The sequence below is a fragment of the Callorhinus ursinus genome, unplaced genomic scaffold (assembly GCF_003265705.2).
Source record: "Callorhinus ursinus isolate GAN/ISIS: 27379988/994484 unplaced genomic scaffold, GSC_fseal_2.0 scaffold10, whole genome shotgun sequence".
In the NCBI taxonomy this organism is placed as follows: domain Eukaryota; kingdom Metazoa; phylum Chordata; class Mammalia; order Carnivora; family Otariidae; genus Callorhinus; species Callorhinus ursinus.
This window is the reverse complement of record NW_027397072.1, coordinates 59,950,506-59,970,164: the sequence shown is the minus strand read 5'-3', so window position 1 is coordinate 59,970,164 and position 19,659 is coordinate 59,950,506. Positions and strand designations below refer to the sequence as shown.

Genomic DNA, 19,659 nt, shown 5'->3' with positions numbered 1-19,659 from the left:
ATTTTAAAAGTCCATTTTACTTCTAAGCCATTTGAGGCCTCTGAAGTTTCAGTGAATTATTCAGACTTCTCTAATCCCAATTTGTAATTTGTAGAAACATCAGTTTATTTTTATTTTTTATTTTTTTTAAGGATTTTATTTATTTATTTGAGAGAGAGAAAATGAGAGATAACACGAGAGGGAAGAGGGTCAGAGGGAGAAGCAGACTCCCTGCTGAGCAGGGGGCCTGATGCAGGACTCGATCCGGGGACTCCAGGATCATGACCTGAGCTGAAGGCAGTCGCTTAACCAACTGAGCCACCCAGGTGCCCCAGTTTTTTTTTTAAATTGTAGAGTCATTTTATAGAGTTGTAAGAAATTTTATTGGTGTGCTGAAAAGTTTACCATTTTTTCATATTGCATCTTGTTATTCTAAGTCAATGATTTATAAAACTTTCTTCCACTTCAGTCTTTGTTTTCTGTGACATTTAAATCTTTCAAGCCTCTTGATACTGTCTTTAAATTGACAATTTTCTGAAAGTGATCATATAATGTATTCCATTGGTTATTTAGCCCTGTTATGCTGAGAGTGATTCTTTTACAGATTTTCTTCGCTTGTGACTCTTTCAGAAATTGATTTTTATGTCTCCTATGGTTATATCATAATTGGTTCCATTTGAGCCTCCTGGAATTGATTGAAAGTAACAATAAATAGCTGTAAATAGTCCAGAGGTTTTTAAAGCCATATGTTCGGTAAAGCCTGTTAATGGTTGGGTAAGCTTGTGTACTCTTATCAAGTATTCACCATGATTAAGCTTCATAGCAACTATCAGCATTCTGTGAATATGCCAAAGACTTAGCTCATTCACTTAGCTGAGTTCCCTCCTTAAAGGACTCTTAACTTATGCTATACAAACAACTCTTTGGATCTGCCTCATTATATTGGAGGAATAGTAATTAAAATTTCCTCATCTCCTTTCTTAGAGAATATATCATCTTCTCATTCTGCTTTAGTGGGATGATTCTACAACTCAATCAAAAGGAATCTCAGGGCACCTGGGTGGCTCAGTCGATTAAGCATCCAACTTTGATTTCGGCCCAGGTCATGATGTCAGTGTTGTGAGATTGAGCCCCACATCAGGCTCCTTGCTGGACGTGGAGCCTGCTTAAGATTTTCTCTCTCCTCCCTCTGACCCTCCCCCACAAAAAAAAGAAAGAGAAAAAAAAAAGCATCTCTTTACTATTCTATTTTTCTTTACTTATTGCATTAGTTGGTATTAAGTTCAGTTGTCTTTCACTGAAATCCAAATTAACAAAAGCTTTAAAAAGAAAAAAGTTTATTTCTCTTTTATGTGAAAGTCCCAAGATAGGCTCTGTTCTACACAGACCTCAGAGTCCCAGACTTTTCCGTTGGATCATTCCATTGTCCCTTGGGTGTGATCCTTGTCCTCATGACCCAAGAAGCCATTATATTCACACCTCAGGCAACAGTGTACAGGAGAGGGTCAAAGAAGAAAGGGGCAAAAGGTACGTATTTTCTATCCTTTAAGGAAGATTCTTTGAAGGTGCCACAACTGTTCTTCCACTTCCATCCTTTTGATTAGAACTTGGTCACATGGCCATACTTAGCGGCAAGGAAGGGAAAAGACAAGTTTTTTTTTATTCTGGGTAGCTGCATGTCCAATTTATTACTATGGAAGGGACAATGGATATTGAGGAACAGCTAGCAGTTTGTCACACTGTCCATGATTTCTGTTTCATCCACTGTCATCGAGCAGAAAGAATTTTAAGACAGTATATCCCAATTTTAGCATATCTTTGGGATATTATTAATAAGTTTGGTTATGGTAGACTAAGATTGGGAGAAGAAATAGAACTGACATGAGCTTTCTAAGTGTATTTACACAGCTCTTCTCTTTTCTAATTTCCACATATCAATACAATTTGTTTTCTCACTAATCACTATACTTTCTTAATCAGTTGGTCCAAAGAGACAGATGACCAGAAGCCATGTTAATGGAAGATCCTTCTAGTCTTCAGACTCCTGGGCATGAAACCTAGACTGATTTAAAAGTATCATTTTCAATGCCTTTTTAAATTCTGATGCCCACCTCACCTCCTTAGAAAGGTGTACACTTCTGAATGCATCAGAGTATTAAAATATGAGTCACAAAATAATGAGAGGAAAATGAGTGTGGGAGCAGTTACAGGGAGAAAAATGACACAAATGTTTTTAATAGAAAAGTTTTCCTAGTAATGCAGGGCATGTAAGGCAGGATATATCCATAGAAACAGAATATGGAATCAGGAGAAATTAGGATCCCTAGAAAAGAAATGAAGACCAAGAGCAGTTAATGGGAAATAATTTGTCCCTGTATTTTTTTATAAAGATTTTATTTATTCATTTGAGAAAGAGAGAGCATGAGCAGGGGGGAGAGGCAGAGGGAGAAGCAGACTCCCCACTGAGCTGGGAGCCCGACCTGGGGCTCGATCCCAGGACCTGGAAATAATGACGTGAGCTGAAGGTAGTGCTTAGCTATCTGAGCCACTCGGGCGCTCCTGTCCCTGTATTTTGAGAAGTACTTATCTTTCTTTTTAAGTGTCAAGTTTTTATTAATAGGGTGTGGTACAATGAAAAGAAATGGGCTGATACTTCCATTTTGCTTTTCCAGTGGATGAGAGAAACAGTATTCTTGACTCCTAATGATCTGAATGTATTTTTGAGACTAACAAGTTGACTCTTAGCTTGGGACTCAGAAAAAAGAATAGAGAGGGCCAGTTCCTTCTTTTCAGTTGTCTGAATTAGTTCAGTGAGACCATAAGCAATTGCTTCAGCATTTAAATTTTAGGGATGAATGAAATGGTTGATTTGGCCATAATATAGTCCAGCAAGACATCGGGAAACACATTTGATCAAATTTCAAGGAGCAATGGGTATGTCTATGGATATCACATTGATATACCCTTGACCACAGAGAAAAGAGCTCAATGTGAATGAGGTATTATGGCCGTCATATTTTTTATGTACATAAGAGTAGTTACATATCATGGGGTGTTTCATTTTAATTTTTGTTCAATTAAAATGAGGCCTTGGGGTGCCTGGGTGGCTTAGTCAGTTAAGCGGCTGCCTTCAGCTCAGGTCATGATCTCAGGGTCCTGGGATCAAGCCCTTCATTGGGTTCCCTGCTCAGTGGGGAGCCTGATTCCTCTCCCTCTCCCACTCCCCCTGCTTGTGCTCTTTCATTTTCTGTCAAATAAATAAATAAAATCTTAAAAAAAATAAGATAAAATGAGGCCTGGAAAACCAAGAATTTTAATGTCCTTTATTAAATTGCAGATCTTTTAGAAAATAATTCTAAGGCAAGCTGAAAGGCACATTTCCTACTCATGAAGCACTTTTCAGATATCTCTAAATGTTTTAAAAATAATTTTTGTATACAGAAATTTAAATGAATTTAAGTAACTTTCCCAGGACAATGTAGAGTTGTTATACTTAAGAAAAAATGAAAGAAAACACATTATAAATCTAAAATAAATCCAAGGAACTAGTGGACATGTTAACCAAATTCTAAGAAGTGTGTATCTGTTTATCATGAATGGGGTAGAAGAATGCAAACCTGTTGTTAGGTCTGCCTAACACACAATTAGGTCTACATACCACAGATGGCTGTCTATCTGCCTTGATTTTTTTGAAAATAATTTCCCCATGATTTTTGTTTTGAAAAATTTTTAAACATACAGAAAAGTTGAAAGAGTTATGCTGGCAACACCTGTATACTTACTATGGATATTCTACAATTATAAACATTTTGCTGTTTTTGCTTTATCACTGTCTCTCCACCCATCCACCTGTTTGTTTTTTATTTTTTTAAACTTTTTTTAAAGATTTTACCTATTTATTTATTTGAGAGAGAGAGTGAGCAGGAGAGAGAATCCTAAGCAGACTCCAGGCTGAGCATAGAGCCTGACGCACGGCTCAATCCCATGACTGCAAGATGATGACCTGAGCTGAAACCAAGAGTGTGAGGCTCAACCGACTGAGCCATCCAGGCACCCTTCCACCTATTTTTTTTAAAGATTTTATTATTTATTTATTTATTTATTTATTTATTTATTTATTTATTTTAGAGAGAGAAAGAGAGAGAGTGAGAGTGTGCATGAGCAGGGGTAGGGGCAGAGGGAGAGGGAGAGAGAATCTCAAGCAGACTCCTCACTGAGTGCAGAGCCCGATGCCAGGCTGGAGGATCTCAACAACCCTGAGATCTGACCTGAGCCAAAATTAAGAGTAGGGTGATTAACTGACTGAACCACCTAGGCACCCCCACCTATTTTTTAAATATTTTTCAAAAGTAAGTTGTAGGCATCAGTATGCTTCTTCCCTAAATCTTCTGTATACATTCCATTAACTAGGTTTATGTTTTTTTAGTTAGAGTTTGCGTGCATGAAAGTGCTTAAATCTTAAACATAGCTTACGCTTGTGTAACTGATTCCCTGTCAAAACAGAAGATTTCCGTCATCTTAGAAAGTTCCTTCTTGCCTCTTCCTAGTTAATCCCAGCCCCCAGAAACAATTGCTATTCTGATTTTTTTAAAAAAATCATAGATTAGTTTGCTTAACATAGACCTTCATTTAAATGGAATCACAATATTTATTTTTTTGTGAAAGGCTTCCCTCAGAATGTTTTTGAGATTCATCATATATTTTTACATGTGTCAGTTCATTCTTTTTCATTGCTGAGTAGTATTATGTTGTATGAATACACTATTGCTTATTCATCCATACTGCTGATGGCCATCTAGGCTATTTGCAGTTTTTGGCTATGAGATATATAATAGCTAAAAATTAAAATATCATAAACAGATATCTGTATGTGTATATGTGTGTGATCTTACAGTGTTAAACTACCTTGTATTCCTAGCTCAAGATATATTATCTTTTTAATATATTGCTAGATTTGCTTTGCTAATGTTCCATGAAGGGTTTTTGCATTTATATTTATGAAGAGTTTTATTTAAAGCTATTATTTTCTCTTTGAGCTTTGTTTTAAACTTTAACGTAAATTTTCATATGTTACATTTTCATTATTCAGTTCAAAATACTATTTTTTCAAAATACTGTGATTTCTTCTTGAATCATGGTTTATTTAAAAATATTATGCTTAGGGACACCTGGGTGGCTCAGTCTGTTAAGCATCTGCCTTCGGCTCAGGTCATATTCCCAGGCTCCCTGCTGAACATACAATGCTCAGAAGCATACAGTGCTTCTTCCTCTGCCTGCCACTCCTCCTGCTTGTGCTCTCAATCTTTATCTCACTCTGACAAATAAATAAATAAATAAAATCTTAAAAAATATATTATGCTTAATTTCCAAATACTTGATGTTCTTTTAGGCATGTTATTAAATACTTAATGATGTAATTCAGTTTGTTCAGAGAACATATTTGATATAAGTTTTCAATAAATCTTTTGATATTTAGTGAAACTTAGCTTCTGGCTTAGTATTTGTTCTATATGGTTGAATTAGACCATACACGCTTGAGAAGATACGTTGTCTGGAGTTGTCTGGAGTATTTTACAAATGTTAATTAGATTAAGCTGGTTAACAGTCCTATTCACATCTGTGTCCATAACTGATTTTTTTGTCTAGCCATTATTTCAGTTACTATGAGATAGGTGTTAACAATCATAGTTGGGAGTTTAAAAAAAAAAATCTCTTTTTCCCTATAATTCTTTAAAATTTTCTTCTTGAAGGTTGAAGCTCTGTATCAGACATATACACATTTATGATTATATCTTTCTGATGAATTGTCCATTTTTTCATTATGAAATGTCACTCTCTATAGTACTCTATCTTAGAGTCTATTTTACCTGATAATAATATAGCCACCCCAGCCTTGTTATGCTTACTTTTTGCATCATATATCTAAGCATTGCTTTTGACCCGTCTTCATCTTTGAAGATGTGTCTATTGTAAACTGCATATAGATTAGTCTGGCTTTTGAAGTTCTTTATCCATTTATGTTTAATGTAATTATTATAAGTATTTTAGTCTACTTGTTTTGCTTTTTTCCCTCGGTTTCCTCCTATTTTTTCCCATCTATTTTTTTTTAAATTATTGTTTATCCTTTCTGACTTTGTTTGACTTGAAAAATTTTGGGGGGAATTCTAATTTCTTTATTGTCTTTTTAGCTACATCTCTTTAAAGAGTTACACTAGGGATTGCATTATATACATCCTTAACTTTTCACAGTATATTTAAAACGAAACTGTACCATTTTGTGTAGAAGATGACTTACAACTATAGAATTCTGTTTATGTCTCATCTTTTATGCAGTAATTGGTATAGCTTTTCATCTTCATATATGATAAGACCCATATTTCAATATTTATAACTTTTTCTTTAAGTAGTCATATGTATTCCTAAGAAGAGAAAATAAAACATAGCCTTATACTTAACCATATTTTTATTACTTCACTGCTTTTCATTTCTTTTTGAAGATCTATTTCTCCATCTGGTTTACTTTCTCATTTGTTTGAAGAATTTCCTGTAGCATTTCTTATTGCGCAGATATGTGGGCAGTGAGTTTGCTTAGGTTTTGTTTGTCTGAAAATATCTTTATTCATATTTTTGATAGATATTTTTGCTGAATATGGAATTCTGTGTTTTTCTTTTGGGACTTTACGTCTATTTGGCTGTTTTAGATTTCCATTCTTTCCAGTGTAATGTCAGTTGTCATATGTATTATGTCATGTGCTATTTTTCATTGACTACTTTCATGATTTTCTCTTTATGTTTATCTTTCCACATTTTGAATATGATATGTGTAGGTGTGGATTTCTTTGTATTTATCCTTGCGATTTATTGTTCTTCTTGAATTTGTATGTTTATAGCTTCAAAAAATTTGGGAAACTTTTAATTATTTTTTCAACTACTTTTTCTGCCTCATTTTTCTTATATGGAAGTCCATTTACACATATGTTAAAAGTTTTAACATTGTCCTATCTGCTCCTTAGTTTCTTTCTTTCCCTTCCTTTTTTCCCCAGTTTTTTCCCCACTCTCTTCTTCAAACTGGATCATTTCTATCAATCTGTTTTCAGGTTAACTGACTCTTCTTTTATCTCCAATCTGCTGTTTTGACCATTTGTTGAATTTTTTACGTCAGATACTAAATTTTTTAGTTTTAGATTTCAGTTTTGTCTATTTTATGGTTTCTCTTTCTCTGCTGAGATTTCCTGTCTCTGTGTTAATTTCTAACATCTTTTTCTTTACATTTTTAAACGTAGGTATCATTGTAGCTGTATCTGTTAATTCCAACAACTGGGCATTCCGGGTTTAGTCTCTCTCCATTGTCCTTTCTTTTGAGTATTTTACATTTTCTGTTTCTGAAGAAACCTCTTGTTTCTTCATATGTCTAATAATTTTATTGTATAATGGGCATTATGAATAATGCATTGTAAGTACTATGGATCCTATTATGAGTCTCTGAGGAATGTTGATTTTGTGTGTGTGTTAGTGTTGTCAGGCAGGTAACTTGGCTATGTCCAACACCAAACTCTTCCTTGCAATGGGTAGCATTTAAAGCTTCTGTTCAGAACTTTTGGCTTTTTCTGAGCTGCCTAGAATCTGTCCCATGCATGCAGTTTACTTATCGGTCAGTTCAGTAGAGTTTATATGCACAATGTAGGGTTCTTCTCTGTAGCTGTCTTTTTAAATTTTATTTTATTTTAAGATTTTATTCATTCACCTGACAGAAAGAGAGAACACAAGCAGGGGTAGCAGGAGAGGGAGAAGCATTTTGACACTATTAATATCGGTAAAATTAATCTCTATAATTAACTCAATTTTTAGACTTAAATTATTTGAGTCTCATCAGAGGTCAACAGAAAAAATATTGCAGTTTAGATTTTTACATTTTTCTCATCCTATGGAGCCTATGAATTTATGAGACTTCTTAAGTCTTCAAACATTATCCTGATGCTGCTAATAATACATCTGCTACTTGTACTATTTGTGTCATCATTACCTAGTAGTAAGATAATACATTGCCCACCAACTGTGTATTTACAATACACAGCAACAAGCAACAGAGGACACCTGTGTAACTAACTTGAGTTAGTTGAGTAAAGGTGAATCTCTTAAACACATCACACCTGAACCATCCCTGGATAATCAACTCACTCTAGTTGAGACCTGCACTTTGACTTGTTTTTCCAATAACAAGCTTGTACTTGTATACATCTCCCCTACAATTTTTTGAGGTAGCCTTCACGCCCAATGTGGGGCTTGAACTCACAATCCTGAGGTCAAGAGTCGCATGCTCTACCAACTGAGCCAGCCAGGTGCACCTCCTCTACATTTTCTTGCATCTGGTGGCATGTGTTTATGAAAAAAGAACCTCTAATAAGGTTTTAGAACCTAACAGCTTCACATTTATATGGCTCTTTACACTTTGCTTTTCATTGTGCTGTTTTTTTTTCTATTCTAACAACGCAAATTCTCTGGACTCAAAAGATTGTTTCAAATACTAACATTAGTTGCATCCAATATTATAAAAACATTTTCTTCAAAAGAGTAAAGGAAAGCCAGGGATAAGGAATTTAAATCCTAAATATTTCTTTTTTTTTTTTAAAGATTTTATTTATTTGAGAGAGAGAGAATGAGAGAGAGCACGAGAGGGAAGAGGGTCAGAGGGAGAAGCAGACTCCCTGCTGAGCAAGGAGCCCAATGTGGGACTTGATCCTGGGACTCCAGGATCATGACCTGAGCTGAAGGCAGTCGCTTAACCAACTGAGCCACCCAGGCGTCCCAAATCCTAAATATTTCTATCCGTGATTAAATAATGTGTGGGGTTAGCCCCGCTGAAGAGCTCTGATAGGTCTATAATACTGAGTTGGAAAGTCTCCGAAGACTATCTTGAAGTAGAAGAATACGGACATTTGAATAAATTGTTCACTGTGGCAAATTTGGGTTATTATAGAGTTAGTGAACACAAAACAGTGTGTCCCAGTGTGCTTGTGTGTCTTGCTGACTAAGGAATAAAGAATTACTGTGGTTCTTGTCTCTCAAGAACCGTGAAGATTCTGAGATTTTACCCTACTTGCAAACTAACAAGTTAATCTGCCACAGTTCAATGGATGCTGGCAGGTTCCTGGATCAAAGACAAATGACTTTATTTACTCATGGTAGTAGTGATTGTAGCCAGAGCATCAGCATTTGCACCATTTGCCCAAGCCCCAATTCTACCAGAGTGATGCCAAGAGGGTCAGGTGACACCTGCCCATGCAGTTGATTATGTTATAGGAGAGGAAGCCTGAACCCTAGGCAAGTGTAATAAAGATAATACTAGACAGTAAACAAGCCTGCTCTCTGTTCCAAAGGATGAATATTTTCCATAGCTGTTTGCTGTACTATCATTTTTGAAAAGATAGTCTAGAACAAAGGAAGTCAGGGCTTTGGCTCACAAAACATCTAGAAATGTGAGAGACCTATGAGAATTGTCTCCCAATGGTGTCCTTTAGGATTTTCTCTTAAAATATTTTAGATGGATCAACCAATATAGGACAAATCACATGAATAACTGTTTTATTCTTTGACTTTTAAAATGTTATTTGACCAGTTACTTCAATCCATATAGTGCATTTAAAGCTTATTTACATCTATTTTTGTGTTAGCCTAACAGTTTCTTTATGAAGTTAGTAGAGTGAGCAAAGTATTTAGATGAAAAATTGAGAGATAGTATATTAGCTGCAAAGGTATTCTGATTGCCAATCACGCCTTTCTTCATTATTTAGTCTATTTGAACCTTAACATAAAAATCAAATTCTTTTACAATAACAAGCCAAATACTACCTCTTGTTTTCATACTGAGAGGTGTTAAAACTTAATTTTATCTATATCTACCCAGCACATAGGAGGTGCTTAATAAATATTTCTTAAATGATTAGATGAATGAACAAAACAGTTTTTCTTAACAGTAAAATTAAATTATTAAGTTCTAGAGCATGGACTATATTCCTTAAAGCAATGTTTCTACATTAATAACTCTAAATATTTTTGGGTAAAGAATTTGGCCTGTATGTTTGCTAGAATTTTTTATGCACAAATTAAATTAAGAATCTCTTTTATATAAATTTGGACATCAATGTGGGCATTTTTATCATTTTCCTTCAAAATTAGAGCAGCTACTTGAATTTAGTAATATATTTCATTCCTAGAAATCCTATTTGGCTCTTTTTCAATCTGTCTGATCATTTAAAATGATATATTGTTGTTTATTCTGTATCTTACTCCATTTTGTGAAGTACTTGAAGACCTAAATTCTATGATTTGTTTCTGCATACTCTCACGCATGGTTCCTGTATTAGTCAGTGTTCTTTAGAGAAACAGAACCAATAAGATAATATATAGATATGTAGATAGGAGGAGATATATTAGAGGAATTGGTTCATGTAGTTATGGAGACCTAGAAGTCCCATGATCTGTCATCTGCAAGCTGGAGAACCAGGAAAGCTCATGGTATAATTCAGTCTGAGTCCAAAGAGCTGAGGACCAGGGGAACCAATGGTATAATTCTCAGTCTGAGGCTGAAGGTTTAAGAAGCATGAACTCCCATGTCTGAAAGCAAGAGAAGATGGATTTCCCAAGTCAAGACAAGAGATAGAGATTCGCCCTTCTTTCTCCTTTTTGTACTATTGGACGGCCAATGGATTGGACGATGTCTACCCACATTGTTGAAGGAATATTTTCTTTATTCAGTCTACTGATTCAAATGCTAATTTCTTCCAGAAACACCTGCATGGACACACCCAGAAATAATGTTTTACCGGCTCTCTGGGTATGCCTTAGCCCAGTCAAGTTGACACATAAAATTAACCATCACAGTGGCTTTTTTTCTTCTTGTGTTTTATAATTTGGGATTAACATCTCATGTGATCTCATTTTTCCCTTCCCTTAGGTAGAGCAGATTTTTGGCTTGTTACCCTTTTGCTGAGGAGGACAAGCTCTGGAAGTTGCAACTTTATCCAGGAGTCTCAGTTCCCTCCCAGCCTTTTATGGATGGACCCTAGGTTATATCTTCTTCTTCTTCTTCTTTTTTTTTTTAAGATTTTATTTTATTTATTTGGGAGAGGGAGAGCGTGCATGAGCAGGGGCAGGGAGAGGGAGAGAATCTCAAGCAGACTCCATGCTGAGCCCAACTTTGGGCTTGATCTCATGACCCTGAGATCATGACCTGAGCTGAAACCAAGAGTTGAATGCTCAACTGACTGAGCCACCCGGGCATCCCAGGTTTTGTCTTCTGCATTGTATTGTGAGATTATTAAAATCCACTGATTTTAAGCTCCCTCTGTTTTTGCCCTTTTGCTTTTTTGTGAGCTTAGCTTTATTTAAAAGGATATATATTATATTTATGCAACATTTAAAAATGTCTTTTAAGGGAGATTTTATGTCTTTTATTTATTTGTTTGTTTGTTTTTAAGTAGGCTCTGTGCCCAGCGTGGAGCCCAGTGTGGGGCTTGAACTCACAACCCCGAGATCAGGACCTGAGTGGAGATCAAGAGTTGGATACTTAAGTGACTGAGGCACCCAGGTGCCCTGATTTTATGTCTTTTAAGGGAAATTGTCCACTGTGTTCTCAGAAACTCAAGTTTCCAGTTACTTTAACTCATATAGTTTTGTTAAAGTTATTCTACAGTGGATGGATGCAAATATGTAATTAAAAGGAACACAATCAGCCTTGTTATTATATCAGTATTTGTCATTGTAAAAGTATATGGTATTTTTACATGGCCAGTGGGTGATGAAGCTTGAAATACTATCAATAGGATGCAGAGATTCAAATTATACAAATCCAAACTAATTATAACTCTAGGATAATATGACCTAGAAAATTAAAATAGTGACATTTTATATGCACTAACTGTAAAGGGAATGTGGATTTTTACTGTTATTTCAAGCTTTTTCAAGAATAATATTTAGATAATGAGTATATGATGTTTATTATAATTGTTAATTTGTTTTTAATAAAAATCCACTGAGTAAAACTTTTGATAGATTGTAACTCAAGGCAAAAATTAACCTAGAAAGGGGCGCCTCAGTGGCTGAGTCATTAAGCATCTGCCTTCAGCTCAGGTTATGATCCCAGGGTTCTGGGATCGAGCCCCACATCGGGCTCCCTGCTCGGCGGGAAGCCTGCTTCTCCCTCTCCCTTTCCCTCTCCCCCTGCTTGTGTTCCCTCTCTGGCTGTGTCTCTGTCTGTCAAATAAATAAAATCTTAAAAAAAAAAAGTTAACCTAGGTGTTTCTGTATAATTCAGAAGAGGAGGAACCATTTAACTGGAAAACTCTTTGTGAGGATTTGAATTATGTTATGTAGTTTGATTATTAAATTAGAATTTTAAAACACTATGAAAGAAAATAAGAGAAAGGGGCACCTGGGTGGCTCAGTTGTTAGGCGTCTGCTGTGGCTCAGGTCATGATCCCAGGGTCCTGGGATCGAGCCCCGCATCAGGCTCCCTGCTCTGCGGGAAGCCTGCTTCTCCCTCTCCTACTCCCCCTGCTTGTGTTCCCTCTCTCGTTGTGTCTCTCTCTGTCAAACAAATAAATAAAATCTTTAAAAAAGAGAGAGAGAGAGACGTAAAAATGAGAAACAGTCACAAGGGAAGGAGTATGACAAACCGGTGGGTTGATGCGGTGCTTGGGTCTTTCCATTTACCACTCTAGAAGTACAGCAGAATTAATAGCATTATTTCCTGGTCAGTTTGACTGGTTTTTGACTGGTTATTGGCAGTTAAACTGACATCACTCAGACTTAATTTGAATTGATTTTTTTTGAAAGATAAAGTTAGTAAAAGGACATTGGATTCTTGAATTATTTATCATTTCTAATGTCACAGTTATTTCCTGAAATTACTAATAGAAAAGAAACTCCCTACCCCACCTTTTTTTTCCTTTTTTTACTTCTACAACTTTACTTTTACAACTCTTAAGATGATCTTTGTTTCACATTTCAATACTTATACTATAGACTGAGGGAGAAGGGGAAATTATTATGAAAATGCGTAAATTCCCAGGGAACAGTGAGGGGAAGTTTTGACTACATATGCTTCAATCCTATGATGACTTTTCAGGGATGCAAATCAAGACCAGATTTATACAGATTTTATAGGCTATTTGTTATTGCTTAAAATCCTAGGTTCAAGTTTCAATATTCAGATGTGGAGAAAAGGATAGAAATTAGTATTTACAAGTACTTAAAATTAGACTCCTAAATGAAAAATTAGAAAAAGTATTTTGTGTAGCCCATTCAAGGCATTTTTCTATCTGTTTTCTCACTTGACCTTTGACAGTCCCATGTGGTAGGTATCATTACCCCCAGGACACAGAGAAATATGTGATTTCAGTTCATTGATGATGGGACTTGTACTAGAATTAATTTCTTTTTTTACTTTTATAGAATTAATTTCTCTTGATTCTTAGTCCCATATTCTATTTGTAGGATGCTGATTACTGTCTCTTATCTGAGTTAATGAAGAAACACACTGACCACAATATAGCCACCAAATCAAAGTCATTTGGTTTGTAGCCTCAGTTAATTGAAAAAGGATAAACACACAGGTCAATGCAAGGAAACAGAGTCCAGAAATAGACTCACATGTATATGGTCAATTGATTTCAACAAAGATGCAAGGGTGATTCAACAGAGAAATAGTATTCTTTTCATGAAAAGAGGAAAGGAACATTTGATATTAAAAGTGACTCCCAGATGAGAGGAGTCCAAGATGGCAGAGGAGTAGGAGGTCTTAATTTCGTCTGTTTCCAGGAATTCAGCTAGATAGCTAACAAATCATTCTGAACACCTGTGAATTCAACCAGAGATCAAAGAAAAGAATAGATGCAATTCTGCAAATAGAAAAGCGACCCCTTTCTGCAAGAATGACAAGATGGAAAAACTCACTTCAAAGAAGAGAACAAGAGGCAGTACTGACTGCCAGAGACCTAATCAATATATAGACATTAGTAAGATGTTGGAGCTAGAGTTCAGAATAACAATCGTTATAGATTATATAGTATCTATATCTTTATAGATACTAGCTGGGCTTGAAAAAAAGCATAGAAGACACTAGAGAGTGCCTTTCTGGAGAAATAAAAGAACTAAAATTAACCAACTTGAAATCAAAAAGGCTATTAATTAGATGCAATAAAAAACAGAGGCTCTAACTGCTAGGATAAATGAGGCAGAAGAGAGAATTAGTGATATAGAAGACCAAACGATGGAGAATAAAGAAGCTGAGAAAAAGAGAGCTAAACAACTACTGGATTATGAGGGGAGAATTTGAGAGATAAGTGATACCATTAAAGAGAAACAATATTAGAATAATTGGGATACCAGAAGAAGAGAGGGAGGGGGCAGAAGGTATATTGGAGCAAATTATAGCAGAGAACTTCCCTAATTTGGGGAAGGAAACAGGCATCAAAGGAGGCACAGAGAACCTCCCCTTAATATCAAGAAAAATAGGTCAACACCCCGACATCTAATAATAAAACTTACAAATCTCAGAGCCAAAAAGAAAATCCTGAAAGCAGCTCAGGACAAGAGGTCTGTAACCTATAATGGTAGAAACATTAGAGTGGCAGCAGACCTATCCACAGAGACCTGGTAGGCCAGAAAGGACTGCCATCATATATTCAGGGTACTAAACAAGAAAAATATGCAGCCAAGAATACTATATCCAGCTAGGCTGTCATTGAAAATAGAAGGAGAGATAAAAAGCTTCCAGGACAAACAGAAACTAAAAGCATTTGTGATCACCAAACCAGCCCTACAAGGTATATTGAAACGGGTCCTCTAAGCAAAGAGAGAGCCTAAAAGTAACGTAGACCAGAAAGGAACAGAGAGAGTATACAATAACAGTCACTTTACAGGCAATACAGTGGCACTAAATTCATATTTTTCAGTAGTTACTCTGAATGTCAATGGGCGAAATGCCCGCAATCAAAAGACACAAGGTATCAGATTGGATAAAAAAAGCAAGACCCATTGATATGCTGTCTGCAAGAGACTCCTTTTAGACCCAAAGACATCTCCAGATTTAAAGCGAGGGGGTGGAAAACCATTTATCATGTTAATGGACATCAAAAGAAAGGGGGGGGGCGCCTCGGTGGCTCAGTCAGTTAAGCAACTGCCTTCGGCTCAGGTCATGATCCTGGAGTCCCCGGATCGAGTCCCGCATCGGGCTCCCTGCTCAGCAGGGAGTCTGCTTCTCCCTCTGACCCTCCCCCCTCTCATGTGCTCTCTCTCTCTCATTCTCTCTGTCTCAAATAAATAAATAAATAAATAAATCTTTAAAAAAAAAAAAGAAAGGTGGGGGTGGCGATCCGTATATCAGACAAATTAGATTTTAAACCAAAGACTGTAATAAGAAATGAGGAAGGACACTATGTCCTACTTAAAGGGTCTATCCAACAAGAAGATCTAACAATTGTAAATATTTATGCCCCTAACATGGGAGCAGCCAATTATATATAAGCCAATTAATAACAAAATCAAAGATACACATCAATAACAATACGATAACAGTAGGGGACTTTAATACCCCCTTACTGCAATGGGCAGATCCTCTAAGCAGCAGATCAACAAGTATGATCAACTTGTTCTATGAGGCCAGCATTATCTTGATCCCCAAACCAGACAAAGACCCCACCAAAAAGGAGAATTACAGACCAATATCCCTGATGAACATGGATGCAAAAATTCTCACCAAAATACTAGCCAATAGGAGCCAACAGTACATTAAAAGGATTATTCACCACGACCAAGTGGGATTTATTCCTGGGCTGCAAGGTTGGTTCAACATCTGCAAATCAGTCATTGTGATACACTACATAAATAAAAGAAAGAACAAGAACCGTATGATCCTCTCAATAGATGTGGAAAAAGCATTTGACAAAATATAGCATCCTTTCTTTATTAAAACTCTCCACAGTGTATGGATAGAGGGAACATACCTCAATATCATAAAATCCATCTGTGAAAAGCACACAGTGAATATCATTCTCAATAGAGAAAAACTGAGAGCTTTTTTTTAAGGTCAGGAACACAACCAGGATGTCCACTCACCACTGCTGTTCAACATAGTACTAGAAGTCCTAGCCTCAGCAATCAGACTACCCTCACTTCAGCCTCTGATTGCAAGTTTTGGGGTCCCAGAACACCCACACTTCTAACCAACTGGATACAAATATGGGGGGTTCCCGCAAGACCCCTCAGGTTCAATACATAGCTGGAAGCTAGAACAATTCACAGAATTCAGGAAAGCGCTGTACTAATGATTATAGTTTAATTATACAGGATACAAATCAGGACCAGCCAAATGAAAAGACACATAAGGTGAAATCTATTAGGGTTCCACACACAGTGCTTTCATGCCCTCTGCCCTTAGAATCAAGGCACAGCACCCTCCTGCACAAGCTCCTCACAGCTTCTGTGTCCAGAGGTGGGTTTTTTTTTTTTAAGATATTATTTATTTGACAAGAGAGAGACAGCGAGAGAGGGAACATAAGCAGGGGGGAGTGGGAGAGGGAGAAGCAGGCTTCCTGCTGAGCTGAAGGCAGATGCTTAACGACTGAGCCACCCAGGTACCCCTGTGTCCAGAGCTTTTATTGGGGTTGCATTATCTAGCCATATTGATTATATCATTGGCCACATGATTGAACTCAGTCTCTAGCTGTCCTGCCTTGCCCAGAAGTTGAGCTGATATTAAGTGGCTCAAAGCCAGCCCCAACCCTGTGGTCATATGGTTGGTCTTTCTTGCTTGGCCTGTTCCCACCCTGAACCATCTCTTTAGCACACACTACCTAGAGGCCCACAATGAGTGACCTCATTAGTACAAACTGTCATAGCCCACTCATGAATAACAAGACATTCTTATCACTGGGGAAAATCCAAGGGTATAGATGTTCCGTCCAAGGAACCAGGTACAAAGACCAGTCGCATTCTGTGTTAGGCAACACTCTGGATCCAGAAGGCTAAACAGTATTCAGGGATTTTGCTTTCTATGTCTGGCATTGTCCCTGGAGAGCAGTATCTAATTTGTCTTCTTTCTTTTGTCTGTTACCAGTTTCTCAGCACAGGTAAAACTAAGAACCAAGTGATGAAACCAAAAGCATTATCTTCCACTTCCACCAAGGCTTTGAAGCTTCTATATAAGAGAAGTATATTTGCAACTTCTGCCTTCCCTATGAGCCATTAAGGCATAGATTGCAAATTGGTGATTGCAGGTTTTAGCAGATGTTTTATTTTGTGCACACTTTAAAAAATTATTTTTGAATTACATGCCAGTGTTTTAAGAAACTGGAAGTTCATATTAAAGTGAACTTTCTGTCTTGTCTTAAACTCAAAAACATCGCAGGGCCTGTGTTCCTATTTAGCAGTACTTGGCTGAAGTGGAATAGTGGCCATCCCCTTTAAAAGGCCAGTTAGAAATCTCTACAGCTTATCACAGTTCTTACCTGCCGGCATTACACTAAACTTATCCCACAACTTGATCTTTAAAGAATCTGAGTTAAAAAGAAAATTTTAAAAAAGCCCATGTATAATGTATCAGCCTCTTGCTGGAGCCCTTTGTTTATGTCATCTCTGTTAATTCTGGATATAATCCTATGAGGTAAACATTGTAACTCCCATTTTATAGTTGAACAAAATGAAACTGGCTAAAGAATTTCTGAAATAAATTTCCCAAGGCTTCATAATACGTGGAAGAACTAGAACTCATATCCCATTGTTCATTGGATATAGCTCTGCTAACCTGGCCCCATACCTCTGGCTCTCAGCCCATTCTTAAAGGCAGGTTCTAAGTCTTACTCTTCTTTATAGCCCCATACACACTAGCACAATGGCTACAAATGTAGTGGATTTTTCATAGATGAGTATTGATTTCAATTGGATTTGTTTGGGCAGAATTGAAATATTTGGCAACTAATTGGATGTTAGCCATAAGGAAAAGGAAGATGTCAAAGAAGGCCAATGGAATTTGAGTTTGGTGACTGGATAAGTGATGATGCTTTTTGGAGAAATAGAAAACAGAGTAAAGAGCTAATTTAAGAGACAAAATGGCTAATGTATCTTGAATGATTTCTGTGTGTCAGGCACTGTGCTCATATATCTTTTACATGCATCACCTTATTTAGATATAATAAGCTTTTGCTAAAGGAGCTATTCTTCTCTGCGTTTTACAGAGAAGAAAATAGGCTCAGAGATTTTAAGTAATTTTTCCATTGTCTCATAGCTAATAAGTGGTGGAACTAGGATTTCAACCTAGGATTATGTGGCATGAGAGTTCATTTGGGGGATATGTATTAGGTTTAAAGCACTAACAGGATGGCTTTATGGCAGTGTCTAGCATATAGCTGGAAATACAGGAACTGTGGTCCAGAGATATGTTGGGCCAGAAATTACTCATCTGGAAGTAATCTGCAGAGTTGATTGTCACAGCGATTGGTTTTGGTTATTCACATTTATCCAGGGAAGGAGTAAGGAAGTTAAAGGATCCAAAGCCAGAAAATTGAACATCTGTTTACTGAGTAAGGAGTGAAGGTCCTTTTTACCTTTTGGAGAATAAAAATAATTTTTTATGTATTATTTGTTAAGAATAATTCTTACGAGGCAAGGTCATTTTCACTAGAGAACAGTACATATTTAACTTGGTTTAAAGATAGAGGAAGATATTTTCATTGTTCCAATTTTGTAATAAAGCTACAAAATTAATTTTAAGTATACTTGTTAGAGTTAATATTATAAAAGACATAGTGAACTTTTAAAATTGAAGTATATTTGACATATAACATGTAAATTTAAGGTGTACAACATGTTGATTTGATTTATATGTTTATTTATATATTGATTTATATATTGTGCTTTCCATTATTCTGTCCTTTAGGTCACTGATCTGTTTTTCTGCTTCCTCTGGTCTACTCTTCATTTTATCTAGTGTTTTGTTTTTTTAAGTAGGCCTCATGCTTCATCTAGTATATTTTTAATTTCATTTATTGAGTTCTTCATCTCTGATTGGTTCTTTTTTATATCTTCTGTCCTTTTGTTGAGGGTCTCACTAAGGTCCTCCACTCTTTTCTCCAGTCCAGTGAGTATCTTTATGATCATTACTTTAAATTCTCTATCAGGAATATTACTTGTCTCTGTTTCCTTTAGTTCTCTTGCTGTGATTTTGTCCTTTTCTTTCATTTGGGACATATTCCTTTGTCTCCTCAATTTGTCTACCTCTATGTCTGTTTCTGTGTGTTAGGAATGTTAGCTATGTCTCCTGCTCTTGCAAGTAGTGGCCTTATAAAGAATAGGTCCTGTTATGCCCTGCAGTGCATTGTCCCCTGTTCACCAAAACTTGTTGCTGTTGCTTCAGGGTGTCTCCTATGTGTGTTGCGTGTGCCCTTCTATCGTGGCTGAGCCGCATTTGCCTTCAGTCCAGTCATCTGCAGTGGCTCTTTTTGCCGATTGTGGGCAAGGTTTGGTCCCTGTATTGTTAGTGGGCCAGTCTGGGGCTGCTTTGGGCTTGAGTTGAGTCAGACCAGGCAACTGCCAGAGCTGTGGTAGCACTGAACTACAGGGTACTTTCCCTGTATTGTCCCCTTAGAAGCTTTTATTGGTGGGCAGGGCCTGAAGTAAGACCAG

General features: G+C 36.7%; 1 protein-coding gene across 4 annotated transcripts in view; it reads left to right on the top strand.

Moving 5' to 3' along the window:
• COMMD1 (copper metabolism domain containing 1) overlaps window positions 1-19,659 on the top strand; it is a 200,196-nt gene that overhangs the window by 141,108 nt on the left and 39,429 nt on the right. The window lies entirely within an intron of this gene.